This window comes from Abramis brama, assembly GCF_963993115.1.
Source record: "Abramis brama genome assembly, chromosome: 7".
NCBI classification, from domain to species: domain Eukaryota; kingdom Metazoa; phylum Chordata; class Actinopteri; order Cypriniformes; family Leuciscidae; genus Abramis; species Abramis brama.
In genome coordinates, this window is record NC_139969.1 from 46,080,840 (window position 1) to 46,104,146 (window position 23,307).

The 23,307-nt window shown below is 40.2% G+C and overlaps 1 long non-coding RNA gene across 1 annotated transcript; it reads left to right on the forward strand.

Annotated features, from left to right (window-relative positions):
• Nucleotides 1–24: 24 nt before the first annotated feature.
• Nucleotides 25–21,139, forward strand: LOC311086975. The gene is made up of 4 exons (XR_014607153.1): nucleotides 25–110; nucleotides 1,963–2,034; nucleotides 5,250–5,300; nucleotides 20,228–21,139. It is a non-coding gene; the product is annotated as an uncharacterized lncRNA (long non-coding RNA).
• Nucleotides 21,140–23,307: the final 2,168 nt, after the last annotated feature.

The following is a 23,307-nucleotide window of genomic DNA, read 5'->3' on the forward strand; positions in this document are numbered from 1 at the left end:
AAAAATAGTTTCACTTTTGCTGATCTGATAAAGACTGGGACTTCCGTATTTTTGTGCTGATTCACTCGAGAAGTCAGTCTGAGCCGACGAGATCCGTCTTGCTTTGCCAGGTATGTTTGTTATTCTTCAAAATGTTTGTAGTTTCTCATGTTACGTTAATTCATCATTTAAGGAATCTCCTCCATATTTGTTACATCCAATTTCGAGCTCTGAAGTTTGGGAGATATTAGTATAATACAGGCACTTACAAAATAGATGCAGTGCAAAAAATAAGGAACTAGGTGGAGCTACCAGTGTTAATTTCGTTGACGAATAATAAAAACGAGACGAAAACTAAATAAAAAACAGTTTTAAATGACGACATACATTTTCGTCAACGAATAAAAACTAGACGAAAATGTTGGGGAGGGACGATTGAGGAAGAGATCCAGTCATAATAACTGATGCGTTTGTGGTAAAGCGCAGATTTGAATTGTGACGTGCTGATCTACCCGCGGACAGGAGTTAGCATGCGCTTGATGCATGTCTATAGATCGTTAAAAAATGTAAACGTCTGGGAGAAAGAGAAGAGCAGACATGCACACACACACACACACACACACACACAGTCACACCCGACCCGAAGCGTGCCTGCACAGCTATACAGCGCGCGAGGACTGAACTGAGCTCTCTTTCGCGTCTGAATGGATAAATACACACAACATTGTCTAAATGTCAGTTTTGGAGAGTATTCACGTAAACACAGTTGGTGGTTATGCCTTTAAAGAATGTACCGTTGTGAGAATAGCGGATCATGTGCATCAGTGCCATTGGATCTGCACACTCGTTCTTAAAGTGACAGTGCGTAATACACATAATGCCGTCTGTGCACTTAATCAAACAACAAAATAAAAAGAGAAAAGCACTCACTGCTCTTTAATAGCTGTAATAAGGATTAATTTAATTTATATAAATATGTCTGCTTGAAAGAATAAAGAATAAATAGCCTACTACATATATCATGCATTGAGAAAAAAAGACTATTTCTTTAGAAGTGGTTTTATTTAATTTTAAGATGTTTTTTGTATTTCACAGCAGTTAAAAATGTGTCTGTATTGCATGTTCAAACTTTACAAATTATTCATATTAACAGGTTAATAGATGTTTTGGGAGTAGGCTATAATGGGTTTGGAAATTTTAGAGAAATTCTAAATTAATGCATTACAATTTAAATTCGATTTTGGTCGACTAAATATACTGTAGATTTAGTCGACTAAAATGTTATTATATTCTCGTCGACTAAAACTAGACTAAAATTAAAACAATTCAGATGACTAAAATATGACTAAAACTAAATCAAAATTTGCTGTCAAAATTAACACTGGGAGCTACATTTGTGAATTCAACAAAAGTGCAAAACAGACTTGTGTACCTGTTTGTATTTGAAAACTTTTGTATATAAAAAAAAAAAGAATTTGAAGTTTTTATAAAACTGTTTTCTTGATTTGTTTTTTAAAATGTGCTAATTGGCAATCTAAGAATACCAAGCATATATTGTAACATACACTGAAATATGTTCATGTTTGATTCAAATACAACTTATCTATTTAAAACAAGTGATTTTTAAAACCCAAAAAGTAATGACTAAAGTCAAGGTTTACAATTAGAAAAGCAAACTTTGAAGGTATGAAAAAGAGACTAACCTAAGTAGATTGGAGTAAAATAGAGAAAACATCCACAGAAAAAGGATGGCTGTTTTTTAAAAATATAGTACTTGTTGGAAACTATTCTCTATTTCCCCTCTTTAAGTTTCCCCCCAGTTCAAGGATCGGCAAGATACTTAATAAAATAATAAGAAACTTTATTGGCTACGAGTCAGCAAGTATAGCTCTGAGCTCAGGATTCAAAGAGACATTCAGATAGCATCTGGGTGCTCCAGAACGCTTTACATAGTTTTCATCACAATATATATATTCTTGGCAGGGGATGGTACTGGTTTCCCTTCCTTCTGGGTCCGTTTCTCCACTCCGTAAATCAGCGCTCACTTGTTGCCAGGTAAATTCTTGCATTTCAGGTTATCAGCTTCTGCACACAAACACTCATAGATACATTTCCCTCCCCCCTTTTATTTCTTTACCCTTTTACCCAAACTGTTCAGGTCAAGAGATGGAAACAAGAGACAAGCAAACATCTCTGGTTAGAATTTATTTTCCCACATACTCGAGGTGCAAAACAATTACATCCCAAAAGTAGACAAATCTAAAACAAAATGGCAAAAATGGTTTAATAGATCAAATTAAAAAATATATATTTCAGCTAAAAAAGGCACTTTACAGAGCATTTAAAAGGGACCAAAAAACAAAGTACACAGAAAGAGTACTTGGAACTGCAAACACAAGTCAAAAAGGAAGTTAGAAGGGCCAAGAGAGAGATAGAAATCAATATTGCTAAGGGGGCTAAAACCAATTCTAAAATGTTTTTCCAATATTATAACAGCAAGAGAACATTCAAAGAGGAGGTTAAATGTCTAAGAGACACAAATGGCAAAATCATAGATGAAGAAAAAAAAATAGCAAATATATTAAATGATTACTTCTCACAGGTTTTTACAAAGGAGGACACAGACATGCCTGACATGTCGACCTGTTCCTATCCAATTTTAAATAACTTTAGCATAACAGAGGCAGAAGTGTTAAAGGGACTAGGAGCTCTTAAAATAAACAAATCCCCTGGGCTGGATGAGATCCTCCCAATAGTACTCAAAGAAATGAAAGAAGTTATTTACAAACCGCTAACCAAGATCATGCAACAGTCTCTTGACACAGGGGTTGTAGCGACAGACTGGAGAATTGCAAACATAATACCGAGCCACAAAGGGAGTCAAAACCAAACCAGGTAACTACAGAACAATAAGCCTGACTTCTATTATTATTATTTATTTCTTAGCAGACGCCCTTATCCACACAACACGCAACATACAACATAAATGCACACAAGGGCAGGGCACGTTGCCACAAAGACCTAGGAGTTTGTTGACTCAGAAATGTCCTAAAACAATTTTTGTATACAAAGACAAAAGTAGTGCTTGTGCAAGGTTAGTGCTTCAGTTGAGTTTCCAGCAACAGTGCTTTGGTTCTGCAAATACTGTACATAGTAGGAGAGCGGAAGATTGATAGCTCAGACACTCTTGGCACATTGCCCAATGGCCTCCTCTCTTTTGTAAACCTTCTTATGTTAATAAATTGCAGTGCAAAATAATGAGCTCGGGGATGCCACCTTGTTATTGGTGACAAGAAGCTGTTTGGGTGTCACCTCTTTTACTAGGAAATCAGACAATTACATTTCATACTGTAATTAAGACAGTAGGTATTTACTTGTTATGGATAACCAAGAACAAATCCTCATTTTTTAAATGATCCGATTTATAATTTATGCATCCTGAAAATGTACAATGTATACAGCTCTAAAGCATTTTTCACATATAACATCAATAAATATATTTACAGATCACCTAGAAAATATATTCCTTTCAGCTAGTTTTTCATTTAGGGTTAACATTGAAAAATGACTAGCTGGACTGGAGAGGTGGGGTCATTGGAAATGCTCAAAACACAAACAAGTTCCTCTCCTCCCATTCAGTTGCAGCAACACACAGGCTTGCACACCAAACAAACAAATAACAGCCAAGCTGAGACTATCACAGTGAAAAAGACTAGGAGCACAGCTGCTGCGCTTCAGTCCTGAACTAGACTCTCCCCGCTCCTCTTAATCCAAAGCAATTTACAGAAGTTAAAGGGCAGTACTGGTTAAAATGCAAGAACCAATCTACAATGTATAAAAACACATACAAATAGTTGAATAAATAGTAATCTACGAGTGCAGTTTAAACAAGTGAGTCTAGAGAATAGTGATAATGCGATCTACACAGGAATAAAAAGCAATAAACACTGTGCTTCTGGAGAACTGTCTGGACCATCAACAAACTAACCACAGTTGCCAATGTGTTCTCTGCAAGAGCATAACCGCAGGGTTAGAGGAAGAACTGGGAAAGGATGACGCATGAAGGGTCTCATTCATCCAAGAAGGGTTCTGCTTGGAAGATACAGAGTAAGCAGGGATCACACGGGGAATTTGCAGGGTTTGAATGTCGAAAAAAAATGACAGCAGGAATTGGCACCAACACCACAAAATGCGTGTAGGTTTGTTTGACTCATCTGAAAATACTACATTATACAACACCATTTAAACTTAAAGTACACACACACACGACTATAGTTTACACTTATTTCAAGATAAATTTAGCAAAAAATCAATATTAAATCACTGGGAGCATACAAAAATGGTTTACTATTTAAATAGATATTTATGTTTCACCTGGCCATTAATAAAAGATAATGAATAGCTTACTATATTTATAAACAATTAATAGAAAGAGAAATCAAGCTTATAATGTGTTTATTACCTGGTTAACAGTTAATTGACACCCCTAAAATAAAGCGTGACCCAACTATAAGTCTCAAATGTGCAGTTTTGAAAGACACACACATAATAGCAAATCTATTAAATAATATATATAAATATAAAAAATATAAGACCTCTGGTAGTACACTAAAGTTCTTTCCTCAACTTCCAGGAAGTCTCTTACTGCTTTGCTTCCCAGCTCTTATCACCCCAGTAGTGTGTTAGGTGGCAAAGTCCTTTAGTGGCTGCAATGCAGATCAGTCATGAGGGGAAGCAGCTGGTTGGTTACTGACAGGAAAGGCATCCCTGAATAATTGCAATATCATTTCCTCATTTCTTCTTTTAAGAGTCTTTTGGCTAATTTGATTTGCAATATGCAGTTGTCAAGCTGTTATTTTTACAAGCACACTAGTATTGCACCATTATATATGCTGTCTTAATTACTATGGTCAAATCTCCCATTTACAGAACACATGGCTGCGACTAGTTATTGGGATAACATACCAGAAGCTACTGCATTGTCAAAAAGTAATGTCTTGCTATTCAGTTGACTCGTGATCTTGTGGACTTCATTAAAAAGAGACACTTCACACAGTGTGGCAAGAGTATGAAATGAGTTACCTAGTCATGTAAATATAGATTTGATCAAAACATTCCCATGTACTGTGCATCTGGATACTCGCTCATATTTGGCTCGACTACACCTTGAATAATTCTGGCTCGTTCACCTGTAATCTAACCCTGTTTAGTTGAAGTAGTTTAGTTTTTGCTGATCTGATAAAGACTTGGACTTCCTTATTTTTGTGCAGATTCACTTGAGAAGTCAGTCTGAGACGACGAGATCCGTCTTGCTTTGCCAGGTATGTTTGTTATTCTTCAAAATGTTTGTAGTTTCTCATGTTACGTTAATTCATCATTTAAGGAATCTCCTCCATATTTGTTAAATCCAATTTCGAGCTCTGAAGTTTGGCAGATATTAGTATAATACAGGCACTTACAAAATAGATGCAGTGCAAAAAATAAGGAACTAGGTGGAGCTACATTTGTGAATTCAACAAAAGTGCAAAACAGACCTTTATTCCTGTTCTTTTTTTATTTGAAAACTTATTTTGTATCTTATTTAAAAAAAAATTATATTGAAGTTTTTAAAACTGTACGTTTTCTTGATTTCTATTTAAATGTGGTAATTGACCATCTAAGAATAACAAGCATATATTTGTAAGATACACTGAAACATGTTCATGTTTCTGATTCAAATCCAACTTATCTATTTAAAACTGTGTTAAAACTGATTTAAAAGCAAAACAAAATCAGCCAAGCTGAGACTATCACAGTGAAAAAGATTAGGAGCACATCTGCTGCTCTTCAGTCCTGAACTAGACTGAGCGAAGGAGCCATCTCCCCGCTCCTCTTTTATACCTGTGCTCCAGCTAGTTAATTAACAAAAAAAAAACAACGATTTGATATTTTATTATTTAACAAAATAGTTTTCCATTGTAAAAATAAAATAGTTAATAGTCTCTGAAAATTCTACTTAAAAATAGAAAATACTCTATTTAGCCTCAGCATTCCCTCCCTCCCACCCAACCAGAATGTGGGCATTCAAAGGGGGGAGGTGGCCAAAGGGCCAGTATGCGCTGTGCACATAAGGGGGAGTGTGTGTCAGTGTGTGTGGTGTGTGTGTGTCGATTGTTCACATGGGAATGTAGGGTTTGGGTTTATTCACATGGGAATGGTGATTGTACAGTTAATTGTTTCATTCTTCACGTTATTGTTCACTGGGTATAAGGGGAAACGTCCCGGGTTACGTATGTAACCCAAGGGAACGGACGCTGCGTGGAAAACGCTGCGGGGAACGCCCCCAGCGTGACGCGTCTGAAGCATGAATGAAATCAGTCAATGGAGACTTGGAGAGATGTCATAGCGAGTGACGTCACCGACCAGGAAGCTATAAATATCCCCTGATTACAAACGCTACTAGCTTCTAAAGTCTCTGAAGCAAGCGCCCCAGGGGATGAAGGGAGTATGGCAGGACACGCAGCGTCCGTTCCCTTTGGGGAACTAGGGTTACATACGTAACCCGGGACTTCCCCTTCAGGGACTACCGCTGCGGGGAAAACGCTGCGGGGAACGCAATACCCACGTCCCCATGCGAACAAATCCCCGTAGTGTGTGCATTAGGGAGCACAAACTGACGAGAGAACTTGGGCCCCGGGAGTGGAGCAAAAATCAAGACTATAGAACTTGATGAAAGTATGTGGTGAGGACCAGCCTGCCGCATCACAAACATCCTGAAGGGCTACTCCGGAGAGGAGAGCCTTAGAGGCAGCCATGCTCCTAGTGGAGTGGGCCCGTACAGCCAAAGGTGAAGGCTGACCAGCCGACTCGTAAGCAAGTGTGATGGCCTCGACCACCCACTTGCTCATTCTCTGCTTAGAAGCGGGACCCCCCTTGTTGGGAGACCCAAAGCAGACGAAGAGCTGTTAGACTTACTCCACAGAGCAGCTCTGTGGACATAGACGTCTAGGGCCCTAACTGGGCACAGCAAAATAAGCTTCTCCTGGTCCGACGTGGAGGAGGACATAAAGCCTGTAGTATGACAGGTCTAACTACATAGCAGTTGGAACCTTGAGAACATAACCTGGCCTCGGATAGAGGAAGGCCTTAGCCATGCCAGGTGAAATTCCCAGGCACGAGAGAGCCACAGAGAGAGCTTGAATGTCTCCAAACTGTTTGAGAGACTAAAACAAGCAGAAAAATAGTTTTTAGAGTAAGGAACTTCTCGAGACCTCTTCAAGGGGCTCGCTCGTGCGTACTACTGGCCTCAGCCTCAAAGAGCCACAAAGGAAGCGAGATATAAGCGGGTGTCTCCCAAGAGAAAACCCCACTCGAAGGAGCGTGGTAAGCAGCTAGGGCCGCCACGTACACCTTCAGTGTGGAGTGGGATAGCCCTGTGGAGAGACGGACCTGCAGGAACTCCAGCACTGTACCGACCGGGCAGTTAACTGGTCCTGTTGGCGCTCTCCACGCCACGAGGTGAAAGTCCCACCTCGCGGCATATAACTTCCTTGTAGCAGGAGCTCTGGATGGAGAACGCTCTCAACGACCTCAGTCGAGAGACCCGAACCTATGGGCTGAGCCCCCTCAGAGGCCAGGCCCACAGTGTCCATAAGGTCCGAAAACCGTACTCGGGCCGGCCAGAACGGGGTTATAAGGAGTAAACCGACTCCGTCCTGGCTAACCCTTTCCAGAACTCCTAGGAGCAGGGCAATCGGGGAAAGGCATACAGGCGAGACCTCGGCCACGCCTGTAGCATAGCGTCCAACCCCAGTGGGGCTGGATGGCTGAGAGAGAACCACAGTGAACGGTGAGATGACTCCCGGGAAGCGAACAGGTCTGCCTCGGCACGACCAAAGTGCTCCTAGAGGAGCTCCACCACCTCGGGTGAAGTCTCCATTCCCCGGGCCTCGGCCCCTGCCTCGACAGGATGTCTGCTCCTCGATTCAGATACCCCGGGAGATAAATCGTAATAGAGACCGAAATTTCCCCTGGGACCAAAGAAGGATCTATTTTTCTTTCTTGGTTGAATATACTGACTGATAGACACAATGCCCTGTAACGGCGGACCGGCAGAGAACGACTGGTCTGAGCACTCCAGAGCCCTCCTCAGAGGGGGCGAGCGTCCCTCGGGAAACACTCGCCGGGCCCTTCTACGCCCTGTTTAGGCAGGGTTAGTGGAACAGGCCCCTGAGGGCACCGGGAGAAACAGGGCACCCTTATGGGAGGTGAACACAAGTCTCTCTCGGCGGTGAGCCGGGTGACCACTCATGATCGCCCCCCCAATCTGTGAGGGAGCACCTGTCGATAGCAAAAGCGTCGACAAGAAGCCCCCAGCACTGGGCCTTGGGCGAGGAACCAAGGTTAGTCTCACATGACTAAGGCACGTAGGCATAGCCGCGTGACCATGATCATGCGAAACGGATTTTCCCCTCGGAGAAAACCCCTTGGGTCCTGAGCCACCACTGCAGGGGTCTCATGTACAGGAGGCCAAAAGTTATTACGTTGGAAGCACCTGTCATGAGACCCAACAGTCGGAAACTGTTTCACAGTGAGTGTTTTTTTTTTTTTTTCTTCTACTAGAAAATTACTAAGGGTACTAGCCTCTCGAGGCTGGTGTCTGGAATGTTTTGAGAAGCAAACACAGTGCCCTGTAACAGCGTACCGACTGGTCTGGCCTCTCTAGAGCCCTCCTCGGAAGAGGCGAGCGTCCCTCGGGAAAACACTCGCCGGGCCCTTCTACGCCCTGTTTGGGAAGGGTTAGTAGAACAGGCCCCTGAGAGCGCCGGGAGAAACAGGGCACCCTTAAGGGAGGTGAACACAAGTCTCTCTCGGCGGTGAGCTGGGCAACCACTCATGATCGCACCCCAGCCATGAGGGAAGCAACTGTCGTTAGCATACACAATGACAAGGAGCTCCCAGCACGGGTTAATGTTTTGAGAAGCAAACACAGTGCCCTGTAACAGCGTACCGGCAGAGAACGACTGGTCTGGCCTCTCTAGAGCCCTCCTCGGAGGGGGCGAGCGTCCCTCGGGAAAACACTTGCCGGGCCCTTCTACGCCCTGTTTTGGCAGGGTTAGTAGAACAAGCCCCTGAAAGCGCCGGGCGCTCTAGGCTGGAGTATGGACTCAATGACCTCGGTCGAGAGACCTGATACAATGAGCTGGGCCCCCTCAGGAGCCAAGCCCACAGTCAACTCCGGACAGGGGTGAAAAGGCTCGGGTTCCACCACCGCAGGGAGGACCCAATGAGATCTATTTGGCAGTAGCTTTCACGCTGCCAGAAAAATCTACTAAGGGGACCAGTCTCGAGACTGGCCTCTGGTCAGATACACCCCTGCCTTTCGCCGAGTGATCACTCATGATCGCCCCCCAATCTGTGAGGGAAGCGTCTTGTTGATAGCAAAAGCGTCGAAAAAAAAGCCCCCAGCACTGGGCCTAGGGCGAGGAACCAAGGTTAGTCCCACATGACTAAGGCACGTAGGCATAGGGCAAGGCAAGGCAAGGCAAGTTTATTTATATAGCACATTTCATACACAATGGCAATTCAAAGTGCTTTACATAGAAGAAATTAAAATAATAAAAAGAAATAAGAATAATTAAAACAGTTTAGAAAAATAAAAAATATAATACAGTACAGTACAGATAGTCGGACGAACATTGGCACAGTGCTCATTCATTAAATGCATAGCTAAACAGATGTGTTTTGAGTCTGGATTTGATAGCCGCGTGACCTTGATCATGCAAAACGGATTTTCCCCTCGGAGAAAACCCCTTGGGTCCTGAGCCAACACTGCAGGGGTCTCATGTACAGGAGGCCAAAAGTATTATGTTGGATGTACCTGTCATGAGACCCCACAGTCCAAAACCGTTTCACAGTGAGTGACTGGCCTAGTTTTTCTTTTCTTTTTTTTTTTTTTAGTTTCCATTACCAGAGCCTGCTCGGGGCACACCACGGTGGGAAGGACCCCTAAAAATCGAGGCGGACGAGACCTGAATTTTATAGCGTAACCTCTTTTCGATCTTACGCAATACCCACTGAGACACATTGAGAAAATTTTTCGGTAACACTTTATTTTACGGTGCCCTTGATACAGAGTAATTACTTAATTAATTACTTAGTAATAGACTTTGTAATAACATGTAACAAAATGTACTTAACATGTAACTAAGTTATGGAACAGCCTATACTTACAGAATGTAATTACGCACGTGTAATAGGCAGCTACTGTTACACATGTGTAACAAGCCGAGTCTGTTACATACGTGTTACGGACTTGGTACACTGTAATTTTGTAAGAAAGTACTTAGTATAACACAAAGTAACAACAAGTACTTAAATATGTTAGGCTACTAAGGTCTGCAGTTACACATGGTAAATGTGTATGTTCTGTAGCATTACTTGTATGTAACATAAAATAAAGTGTATCAAGATTGTACTTAAGTGCACTTCCTGTGTATCTACATATTGTCATGGCAGAACAGACAGGAAACAGTTGCAGGTACTCAAAAAGTGTTTAATATCTCAGTAAGGTCAGAAACAGTACAGGAACAAAGAAGGGCGGCGACTCAGGCTCGTGCAGGGACTTTCCGATGGTCTGTGGTGCTCTGGTGCTGTGATAGTGCAGAATCCCGATCCCGGTGTTTGAGTGCGGTGAATCCAGTGACGAGGAACAAGACGGCGAGAAGACAAGGCAGGCGAACACGGACACGGCAAACTTCACGGGAACACAGACACGGCAACACAGGACCTCAACAAACAATCCGACACTGGAACAGAGAATGGTGTGAGTATATATAGGCAATGGGAATGAACAGCAGCTGTGAACAGTGATTGTGATGATGATGATGATCAGCTGGAGCGCTGACAGACACGTGAGCGGGACAACGCCCACTCACACATAAACACAACGACACGAGACAAGAAAGAAACAATGCATTCAACAACCGTGACACATATGTTATCCATCTGAATTAACCCACTAGTTCACAGCTTAAATACATGCATTAGCTTCCTAATTACATTGCAATTACAAACTATTACACCGGTATAAGCTACGTAAAATAAAGTGTATCAAGAATGTACTTAAGTGTACTTTGTGTATACATACCTTATCCATCTCTGCCTTACTTTGATTGAACTCACTAGTTCACAGCTTAAATGCATACAGTAGTTTCCTAATTACATTGTAATTACATAATATTACACAGGTATAAGCTACGTAAAATAAAGTGTATCAAGAATGTACTTAAGTGTACTTTGTGTATACATACCTTATCCATCTCTGCCTTACTTTGATTGAACTCACTAGTTCACAGCTTAAATGCATACAGTAGTTTCCTAATTACATTGTAATTACATAATATTACACAGGTATAAGCTACGTAAAATAAAGTGTATCAAGAATGTACTTAAGTGTACTTTGTGTATACATACCTTATCCATCTCTGCCTTAGTTTGATTTAACTTACTAGTTCACAGCTTAAATGCATGCAGTAGTTTCCTAATTACATTGCAATTACATAATATTACACAGGGATGAGCTACGTAAAATAAAGTGTATCAAGAATGTACTTAAGTGTACTTTGTGTCTACATACCTTATCCATCTCTGCCTTAGTTTGATTTAACTTACTAGTTCACAGCTTAGATGCATGCAGTAGTTTCCTAATTACATAATATTACACAGGGATAAGCTACGTAAAATAAAGTGTATCAAGAATGTACTTAAGTGTACTTTGTGTATACATACCTTATCCATCTCTGCCTTAGTTTGATTTAACTCACTAGTTCACAGCTTAAATGCATGCAGTAATTTCATTACATTACATTGTAATTACATAATATTACACAGGTATAAGCTACGTAAAATAAAGTGTATCAAGAATGTACTTAAGTGTACTTCATGTGTATCTATAAACCTTATCCAACTCGGCTTGTTACACATGTGTAACAGTAGCTGCCTATTACATGTGTGTAATTACAATCTGTAAGTACAGGCTGTTCCATAACTTAGTTACATGTTAAGTACATTTTGTTACATGTTATTACAACGTCTATTACTAAGTACCTAATTAAGTAATTACTCTGTATCAAGGGCACCGTAAAATAAAGTGTTTTTTCCACTAGAAAATCTACTAAGGGTACTAGCCTCTCGGGGCTGGCCTCTGGAATGTTTTGAGAAGCAGACACAGTGCCCTGTAACGGCGCACCGGCAGGGAACGACTGGTCTGATCTCTCTAGAGCCCTCCTCAGAACTCAAGTCTCTCTCAGCGGGGACCCTTTTTTTTTTTTTGCTGAGGTACCCGGCGGCTGGGGCTGCCCTCGCTCAGCAGCCCCAAAGATACGAACTTTGAGGGGAATATATTTGTTTTATTAGGGAGCATTTAAAAGAAGAGTTTTTATCTTTTTCTTTCATAGATGTCTGACTCAACCATAAATGTCTGTCTGTGGCCACCAGGGCTCTGGTGGCCCGGAGAGTGAAATCAGCAGACTGCCTGTCCAATAAATTTTCCCCCCATCACACGCATCTTTTAGCAGGTCGGCTTGATAAGCCTGCATAATGGCCATAGTGTATAAACATGCAGCCGCCTGGCCAGCCGCTGAGTAAGCCTTCCCCACCAGCACAGATATATATATATATTTATTTATTTATTTTTTGGTCTGGAGGGAAGGGCCGGTGCTTTAAGTGACGATGCCGATTCGGGAGAGAGATAGCTCGCGAGCGTCTCCTCCGCCTTCGGCAATGTCACAAAACCTGAAGTTTAAGCTCAAATATATTACCATAAGCACTAGACTGTGGTGTGTATATTATGCTTGAAACTGGTGAAGCCCAGGTCTTCGACACCTCAGTGTGAAGATCTGGGAAAAATGGTAGGCACCGGCGAGAAGGCTGAGGACGTGCCGACAGAAAACAGTCATCTAGTTTGCTTTTTATATCTAGACTCCTGCCTGTCAGTTGGCCACTCGATGCTGAGCTTTTTACAGCACGAGATAATACATGAATCAGCTCATTTTCAGCAGTATGCTGGAGTGACGAGTCTCCAGTCTTTCTGATGCAAAACTTTCGACATCCAGCTCCTCAGAACTGGATAATCAAAGGTCCTGAACATCGTGTGCCTCGACCCGGGCAGAAGTAGCCGCCTCAGCGCGTGCTTCCAGAGCCGGGAGAGAGGCACTGGATCCCGCCGGAGATAGCTGAGATAGGGCGGAGCCCGTCTCAACGTCGCCGGTGAGATCCATCTGCGAACCCCAAGTCAAGCGCCGCCGCTCTGCCTCAACAGAACGGGACCCGAGCCTTGGGGAGCCCGCAGCAAACCGCTCTCCTCGAAGAGCGATCGCCGCGAGCGCAGAGTTCTAGTGGGAAAGCGCTCGCAATGCCCGCAGTCAGCCCCCTCGAGAGCTGACTGAGCGTGCTGCACTCCCAAACAAGCAACACACAGTTGATGTGAATCCCCACCCGTGATATAACGAGTACAGGGGGGGAACACACTTTCTGTAATGCTGCTCGCTCGTCATTTTGACACTCATATTGTTTTTTTATATATATAGTGAAAAACTCCTGCCTAGATTTTCTTTTTACTCTAGAAACAGACAAACACAATCGACAGATTCAGATCACACACAGAGCGCTTGCTGAAGAGCAGAAAGCTAGTAGCGTTTGTAATCAGGGGATATTTATAGCTTCCTGGTCGGTGACGTCACTCGCTATGACATCTCTCCATTGACTGATTTCATTCATGCTTCAGACGCGTCACGCTGGGGGCGTTCCCCGCAGCGTTTTCCACGCAGCTGTAGTTCCTGAAGGGGAACGGGTTGGCTGTGGAGAGAGTGTTGGTGTTTTGGTGGCGTTTGTGCTTTGTTTCTATTCTACGGATTGTGAATAGACGTGCTCTAGAAGCACTTCACTGCTGCTTTCCGCCTCCGAGTCTCTCACTTCCGCCTGTTTCAATAGCGGGCAGCACCACAGATTGTCACATTTGTTAAACATTGTTCATTAACAGCAGTATATCCATAATTACACATTAGCCGCAAAGCCACCATCTAAATGCTACCGGAATTGTCCAAATATGGCATACGTGTCATTCAAACACAACATGCATGTACGCAAATACACAATGTATTTTAACTTTTGTTTTCAATTTAAATGCTATTAAATATATATATATAATAAAAAAATTGAAACAGGAATGTTTACATTATCTATCACCTTTTGCATCCAAGACATTTGCCCCCGGTTTCACAGACCAGGCTTAAGCCTAGTCCCAGACTAAAATGCATGTTTGAGCTGTTTTAACTGAAAGCAACTTGCACTGACATATCTTAAAATATGTTACTGCCATTGTTTTGTCTCAAGATGCACATCAGTAATGTTTTTTTTTTTTTTCTAAGGCACGTGTATAAAAGCTCTGTCGATCTGTCGATCTATGGCTATGTTTATGGCTATGTAATATCCTGACCGAGTCTGTATTTGTAGGAAAAAAATATAGGCCTATATTAAAGCAGTTCACAATGAATAGTTTACTCTGAATTAGAATTTGGAGATGGCTTACCAACTAATGCTTGGAGGGAGGTAGAGATGGTCAAACAAATTTAAAAAGTATTTCTATGCAATAAACAATAATTTAAATCAGTTTACATGAAATCAATGCAAATAAACAAGGAATCGGCTCTAAAATGACCTGCAGTTGTCTATGGCAGTGGTGTGCAAACTTGGGGGCGGCCGGGCGCTCTCCTCTCCCCTCCCACTAAGGCGGTCGCGAATGACTAAAGAGGCATTTATGTAAAAAAAAAAAAAAAAAAGAAAAAAGAAAAGAGAACATTTTAAATACATAAAAAACATCTAATTAGGCCAAGTTCTTACCTTTCAAATGAGCCGTTGACAATTACTCTAGGACTGTAGAACCAGAGAAATTATGTTTGAAGCGGCGAGCGTGTCAGTGAAACTGCAGTGAACAGTGCCGATAAGTGTAAAAAAAAAAAAAAAAAGTTCCTGGATTAATGTAAATAGCGTATTTTTTCAGAGATCTAACAAAAAAAAGTCCAGATATAGCTAAATACATAAATGTTATCCAAACAGTCTTAAAAGTCGGAGTGTAAGCGCAGCTCTGCAGCATACAATGCCAAATCAAACACGTCAAATGGCATGGGCTTCCATGTTAGGAGATATGCACACAGGACGTGAGCTTGCGAATCAAACAATGAAAATTATTGACTTAAATGGAATAATGCACAACACAAGTGAAGCGAGTGGCGTAAATGAAGCGATCAAATATAGAAATACATTTGTTTTATTTATAGTTTGCCACACGCTGTTCGCGTCGCAGTGGACCGATCAGAAATAAGGTCAAAGGTAGCAGCTGTCAGACTGTCAGTGTCTCGCTCACGCAGAGATTACCACAGAAATAATAAAAAAAATCTACATCAATGAGAATTTAATTATTAAAGTCGAAAAATATGTTCTTTATGATGCCAGTGTCTGTGGTTATAAAAGACACGCACATGTCAAGAAATAGCAGAACTGGAAATTGATGGCATGTCTCTCTTTATTTCACCTTAATTTTAGTCAGTGATGGGGAGCGCCACACACTGGTTTTTTATTTCTGTAAAATGATGCTTCTTTGTTTTAATAATGTTGACCAATAAAAATAATAATAATAATAATAATAATAATTAAAGCTGCAAGCAGCATTTATCGGGGTTCAAGAATGTAAGGCCTTTAAGCACATAAGCATTTAAGACATTACGTTTTATTTAGCAAGCTTTTTACCACTGAAATAACAGATGGAAAAGTCAATTTACAGCCAATTTTCTCTCCTTTTTGAAGTTATAGCGCCACCTATGGTCAGATCACCATAACATTTTGCATGCTTGTTAATGATGTTATGTCACATATGCTCACCAATTTTTGTGAAGTTCTGAGTTTTCGTTTAGGATTTATAGGCTTATGAGTACGCCCATTTCCTAAAAACCCTGTTATAGCCATACGAAAAATCCAAAAGTTCAACGTTATTTTAAAAAAATTATTGATATAGAGAGTCCAGGGAATTGTCCTACATTGGTTTGGTCGGATGAAAAACCTAGGACTAGTTCGCAAAAGTAGGTTTTTAACATAATCGCGACTATGTAATGAACGATTTGATTGACAGCAGTGCTGCAGTGCAAATGCGAAATACCTTAACCTCGTTTTTGGTCGAAAAATAGTTATTGATATTCTTGGCACATTCAAGACCTCCTTTGTCATGTGGATAAGTATCTTGAGTCAATTCTGTTGTTTTTTCGAGAAAATAATGGGTAGTCTTTAGCCTGACTTTGTCATACTCATATTCTAGTCAGAATGTGAGTCTGAGACTGCTCCATAGAGCTTTCATTATGAGGCGTGTCTTAACCGAACCAGGAAAAAAACAACAACTCTGCACTCAATTGGATAGACCTACAACCAATCAGAGCAACGCAGTAAGTGGTGAATGTTGAGCACATCAAACACATCTTTCCCATAGACAAATGCCTTGATTGAAGCGCCTGTGATGAGGGCTATCTGAATGTGAAAGTACAGTATATGCGTCTTTCAGATCCACCGCTATAAACCAGTCCCCGGGTCAAATGTGTGCGATTATCTGTTTATCTGATTATCGTGATAATTTTGAACGCATGCTTAGTAAGTCTTATGCCACTCTGTACCAATTGAAGATAGCTCACTCTTTACAGCTGGAGGTATTTTGTCGTGTCTAATGTATTAATAATGCCATCAGAATGCAACCAAAGCACAGGATAGCAATAAGTAGATGACTAGAAGTCATTGTAAATCATACAAAATAAATGCCATGATCGCTAGATTTTATACAGGTGTTACTATAAGGATGTTTTAATGATGATCAGCAAACCAAATATTGATAATGTGGAAGTTACTGCCTTTTGCCTTGACATGACTTCTCACTTTTTGCCAACAATACAAAGGCAGAGTACAGTAAGGTTAAAACAGTGGTCAAAAGTCAAATTTGAGCTCAAGATTTTTTTATGTAGATAATTTTCATTACTAAAACATCTAATTGCCAGATTTCCAATGTCCAGTTATTAATTAATTTGGCGGGACAACTAAAAATCTTTAAAGTCATTTTTCTCAGTTCCACACTCTAGCAAGTTAAGGTATTTTGCCTTTGTAAGGCAGAGTGTTTCTTGAGGAAAAGTTGTTCAGTATGAGGAGATCTATCGTATGATATGCATATTGTGTGGATGTGTGCAACACCACTTGATAACAGATCAGTAAAATTCGTTAGCGCCAACTGGTGGCCGATTTCTTTCAAAATTCGGTAACACTTTATAATAACGTTCAGTTGTAAGTCATTTATAAGTGATTAGTTAATGATGAACTAATTTAAAGAACATTCATAAATGAGTAGCAAGTGACATACTAACATTTTATGTATGTTTTGTAAATTGTGTTACAAGTCATTTACAATTGATTAGTTAATGATTAACTAATCATTTAAAAAACATGACTAATCATTCATAAATTATTAATTAGTGATATGTTCATTATATGTTTTGTAGATTCAGTTATAAGTCATTTACAATTGATTAGTTAATGATTAACTAATCATTTACTAATCATGACTATGCGTTTCATAAATGTTTAATAAATGATGTTAATTTTTTTTTAATGTTTTGCTCACATCAGGTTCACAGTGTTTAAAGACTCCATGTGTTTCAGAGAAGCTGTCTATACCCTCACCAGTCAGCTCTTACACTGCAGTACACACTACAGTGTTCAACACCTGTTATAAATGTGTAAACGCATGCATAAATTATTTACAACACTTTATGCATCCCCTAATCTAAAGTGTAAACTATTCATCACTTGTAAATGTCTTACACTTCATTTGTAGATTACCACTTCAAGAATCAAAAAGGCATAAGGTCTTCGAATGTTATCTACGAATGTATATGTAACACATTTACAAGTGATGAATAGTTTACACTTTAGATTAGGGGCTTGCAGAAAGTGTTGTAAATCATATGACTAATTAATCACATGTAAATGACTTGTAAAGGAATTTACAAAACATACATAAAATGTTAGTATGTCACTTGCTACTCATTTATGAATGTTCTGTAAATGATTAGTTCATCATTAACTAACCACTTATAAATTACTTACAACTGAACGTTATTATAAAGTGTTACCCAAAATTCTTACAGACCTTTAGGGCCATGAGTCGAACATGCCCATCAAGTTTCGTTCTGATCGGCCTCCGTTAACCTGGTCTTATAGGTGCTCAAATTTCATTGGCCAATGGCCACCATGTTTTTTGAGATACGCCAATGTCCTCATACACATACATGGGGCCTTGGCCCAAGACACTGCATACCAATTTTCAAGTCAATCAGACTAAAGGTCAGGTGGTCATAGCTCTTTTTATGTTACAGCGCCACCCAGTGTTCAATCGTCGCAATTTTTTTTACTGTGATCTCAGATTGAGCTCATAGACAAGTGTCTTGAGTTTAGCGAAAATATCTCTTTCCAGTCACAAGTTATAGCCGTTTTAGTAAAAAAGGTCACGGACCATCGAACATTTTGGTTCCACTTAGCAACCGTGAATTGAAATTTAAATGTTTTTTTTTTTATGATTAATGACAGTCCCTCTCCAGAGAACCTTTCTGCAGTGGTTTGGTTCCGATCAAGCAAAAAACCTAGGAGTAGTTCGCAAAAGTAGGTTTTTCAAAAAAACTCAATTTACTCAAAATTGGAGCCGGGCGAGTTAATCCGAGGCATGCATCTTGTCCGACTTGAGCCACGGATTCCAACGATGTAAGACACTTGAGCCTAAGCCTAACGGTTTAGGAGTTATGAGCCGTTTCGTACTTTTGACCGCTGTAGCGCCACCTATGGGCCAATCGGGGCGGGCCCTGGTGACGCTGTAGGCGGTGTGAGTACTACCAGCCCTGAAAGTTTCAAGTCTCTACGACTTACGGTTCGGCCTGCCCGATCAGTTTTAGAGGAGAATGTTGCATCATGGGAAAATTAACAATAACAATAGGGTTTCAGCACTACGTGCTTGAACCCCTAATAATTTTATTTCGTCTTTTCTTTTCATGTCTAGCTACATTTTTTTTTATTTGTGTCGTTCACTCCCGATGTGCATACTATATCTTGTGAAAACCTAAAATTTAATTTCTGAACGATAATGTTTTTCAAATGTATCTGTCAGGTAACTGTTGAAACGCCAAGTTTAAACAAACAAACAAAAAAAGTGTTAAATTACATGTATTTTTTCACGGATTTGTTAGAAACAACAAATAAATCCGTGAAAACTGCAATAAAAAGGCTACAAAACGTGATTGATATGTTTTTCCAACCAGTGAGCAGCCTATCCTGTTAGGGTTAGGGTTAGGGTTAGGGCTAACAATAACAGTGCAATGTAATGTATGCATTTCAAATAACAAAATACTTCATTCCCAAAATTAAAAAAACAGTTTTTTATTATTACTATTGGCTTAAATACATGTTACTAAACATGTAAATTATCCCGTTAAGACACATTTCACTCCACCTGTTCTGAAGCACATTTTAATTATGATGCTGATATGGATGCGTTAATGGCACAATGCAGACAAATAAGATGTTAATTAAAGAAAATTGGTCGTGATGAGTGATGATTAAATGATATTTACGCATCACCTGATGAAGTACTGGCATGTTAAACACTATTACTGGCACGATAAAGGAGATGGTAAGTTATGAATATGGGCCAGGATGTTTTACAATGAAAACACATGTTTCCTATAGTGTGTGCTAATCTCCCTATCAAAAGAGGTGCTGTTGATGCACCAACCCGTATACTTATATAAACCTCACACAATCTTTGATCCAGGTTCCACATTCGCTGGTCAAAGGTTAGGTCACTGGGATTTTGCGTTTACTCCCAAATAAAGAAATGTGGCCCTGTGGCTCACGATGGCTCTGAAAGTCTGGCCTCCAGCTCCACAACAGCCAGGGGGTGAAGGGGTAGCAGGGGGTGAAGGGGTAGCAGGGGGTGAAGGGGTAGCAGCTCTTTTATAGCAGGGACACGCCCTCCAGTCAGTCAAGGAACAACAGCTGACCAACCCTGAGCTACGGTTCTCTGTAAACAAACCTCAGCTGGTAACGCCTGGTCAGAGCCTGGAAGCAAGCGAGAAGCGAGTCCCAGTTACATAGTAATAAAATAGTAATACTTGTTTTTTTTTGTTCACAGCATGTCAGAAAGCGAATCAACCAGTCATGAAGATGCTGATAAGTACCCACATGTGATTGGCGATGGATGTTATATATATGTAATTCGTGAAAGAGACACAGATTATTACAAAGTGGGGTACACCGTAAATCCCTCCAGGAGACTGGCAGAACTACAGACTGGGAATCCCCGTGAGCTAATATTCAAACGTGTTAAGGAGGTACCTGATAAAAAATGGGAGAAATATGTTCAAGACAAGCTGAAGCGTTACAGCGTCCCACAGGGTGGTGGGACAGAATGGTTTCAAATCCCAAGTGAAGATAAAGGCATTATTTATGATGTGCTTGCTGAAGTACCCGGTACAATCCTTTCAGAATATTCTGTTGACGAGGAATAACACACATAAGCTGGTTTCACTTTATACTTCAGCATAACAATGTTGAATCACAGAATTACCGACACCAGCTCAATTTTGCACAGTGCGGCTTTGTCTTTCCCTTGCATTAGATTATAAAGCTGAAATAAACAAAAGTTATACATATTTTCATACCTATTATTAGCAATTTCATTCCCTCATCTCTTCTGTTAAGTGTCCTTTGGTTCTTTTAATTTGGAATATGCAGTTGTCAAACAGTTATTTTTACAAGCACACTAGTGGTCCATCATTATATATTCTGCTTTAATTACAATAGTCATATCTCCTGTAAACATAACCCATGTTTGTGACTAATTATTAGGACAACATAGCTACTGCATTGTCAACAAGCAATGTCTAGCTATTTAGTTGAATCATTTGCCGCTTTATGTTTCTATGAAGTTATGTAAAATACTAAAATCGCCTCTGTCATTTCTCAGAAGAATGAAGGATACTGTATGTGGCCTGTGAAGCAATGTTAATAAACAGGAACCCTATTTCGCTTTGGGTTACAACTTGACTCTGTGGACTTCATTAAAAACAGAGTCACTTCTTCATACAGAGGGTATGGAACAACTACCTAGTCATGTTGTTTAGGCAGATCCAGCTAGACAAGCTTTTGAGATCAATCACTTACTCTGAACCAGAAGAGCTCTGATGGGCCCCATGACTGCATCTTGTTCAAAGATTCTTATGTTTATGTTCAGTAAGTTCTTAAAGGGTACATAAGGACCTTCTTATTGTGTTACGTTCCCATGTGTTGATAAAACTGTTTACGTAAGGTGTGTGTATGGTTTTATTTATTTATATTTTGACCACTTTTTTAAACTTCTAAATTGCATTCCTGCCTCAAGATGGCTTCACATGTCCCCGCATGGACCTCTCAGAACTACATTTCCCATCATCCTCCAGTTCACATGTGACAGATGGATTTACCAGTGAGGAATGAAACAAAGACTAACAGAAGTAGATTGGAGTAATTTAGAGCAAACAAACCAACCATTCACAGAGAAAGGATGGCTATAAAAAAAATGTAGCAAAACAAATACATCCCAAAAGTAGACAAATCAAAATCTAAAACAAAATGGCCAAAATGTTTTTGGTCCCTTTTTAAACACACTGTAAAGTGCCTTTTTTCTCTGAATATATTTAATTGATCTATTAAAACAAAGTACACAGAGTGCTTGAAACTGCAAATGCAAGTCAAAAGGGAAGTTAGAAAGGCCAACAGAGATAGGAATGAACATTGCCAAGGGGGCTGAAACCCATTTCTCCAATATTATAACAGCAAAAGAACGTTCAAGGAGGAAGTAAAATGCCTGAGATATAAATGGCAACATCATATATGGAAAAAAATAGCAAATATATTGAATGATTATTTTTCACAAATTTTTACAAAGGAGGACACAGACATGCCCGACATGTCGACCTGTTCCTATCCAGTTTTAAATAACTTTAGCATAACAGAGGCAGAAGTGTTAAAGGGACTAGGAGCTCTTAAAATAAACAAATCACCTGGGCCAGATGAGATCCTCCCAATAGTACTCAAAGAAATGAAAGAAGTTATTTACAAACCGCTAACCAAGATCATGCAACAGTCTCTTGACACAGGGGTTGTAGCGACAGACTGGAGAATTGCAAACGTAATACCGAGCCACAAAGGGAGTCAAAACCGAACCAGGTAACTACAGACCAATAAGCCTGACTTCTATTATTATTATTTATTTCTTAGCAGACGCCCTTATCCAGGGCTACTTACAATTGTTACAATATATCACATTATTTTTACATACAATTAAAAAAAAATTTTCACACATTATTTTTACATACAATTACCCATTTATACAGTTGGGTTTTTTACTGGAGCAATCTAGGTAAAGTACCTTGCTCAAGGGTACAGCAGCAGTGTATCTCACCGGGGATTTAACCCATGACCCTCTGGTCAAGAGTCCAGAGCCCTAACCAGTACTCCACACTGCTGCCCCTATTATAAGTACACTTATGGAAACTGTAATAAGATCCAAATTGGAAAATTACCTATATGGGAACAGTATCCTGGGAGACAGTCAGCAATGTTTTAGGAAAGGGAGATCGTGTCTAACTAACCTGCTTGATTTTTTTGAGGATTCAACATTGACAATGGACAATTGCAAAGCATATGACATGATTTATTTAGATTTCCAGAAAGCTTTTGACAAAGTCCCACATAAAAGATTAATTCTCAAACTGAATGCAGTAGGGATTCAAAGAAATGCATGCACATGGATTAGGGAGTGGTTAACATGTAGAAAACAAAAAGTTATGATTAGGGGAGAAACCTCAAAATGGAGAGAGGTAACCAGTGGGGCACCACAGAGATCAGTATTAGGTCCTCTGCTATTCCTAATCTACATTAATGATTTAGATTCTGGTATAGTAAGCAAGCTTGTTAAATTTGCAGACGACACAAATAGGAGGAGTGGCAAACACTGTTGCAGCAGCAAAGGTCGTTCAAAATGATTTTATTTATTTATTTATTTATTTATTTATTTGTTTATTTGTTTATTTAACAGGGACAGTGCATGGCACTCAGCAATACCAGAATTAGCTACAAGCTAAATTTCATCTGTAGTCCCTGGGCAGGAAGAAGTAACATACAATTTATCCAACAAACACATATAAATATACCATAAAACATCATCACGCA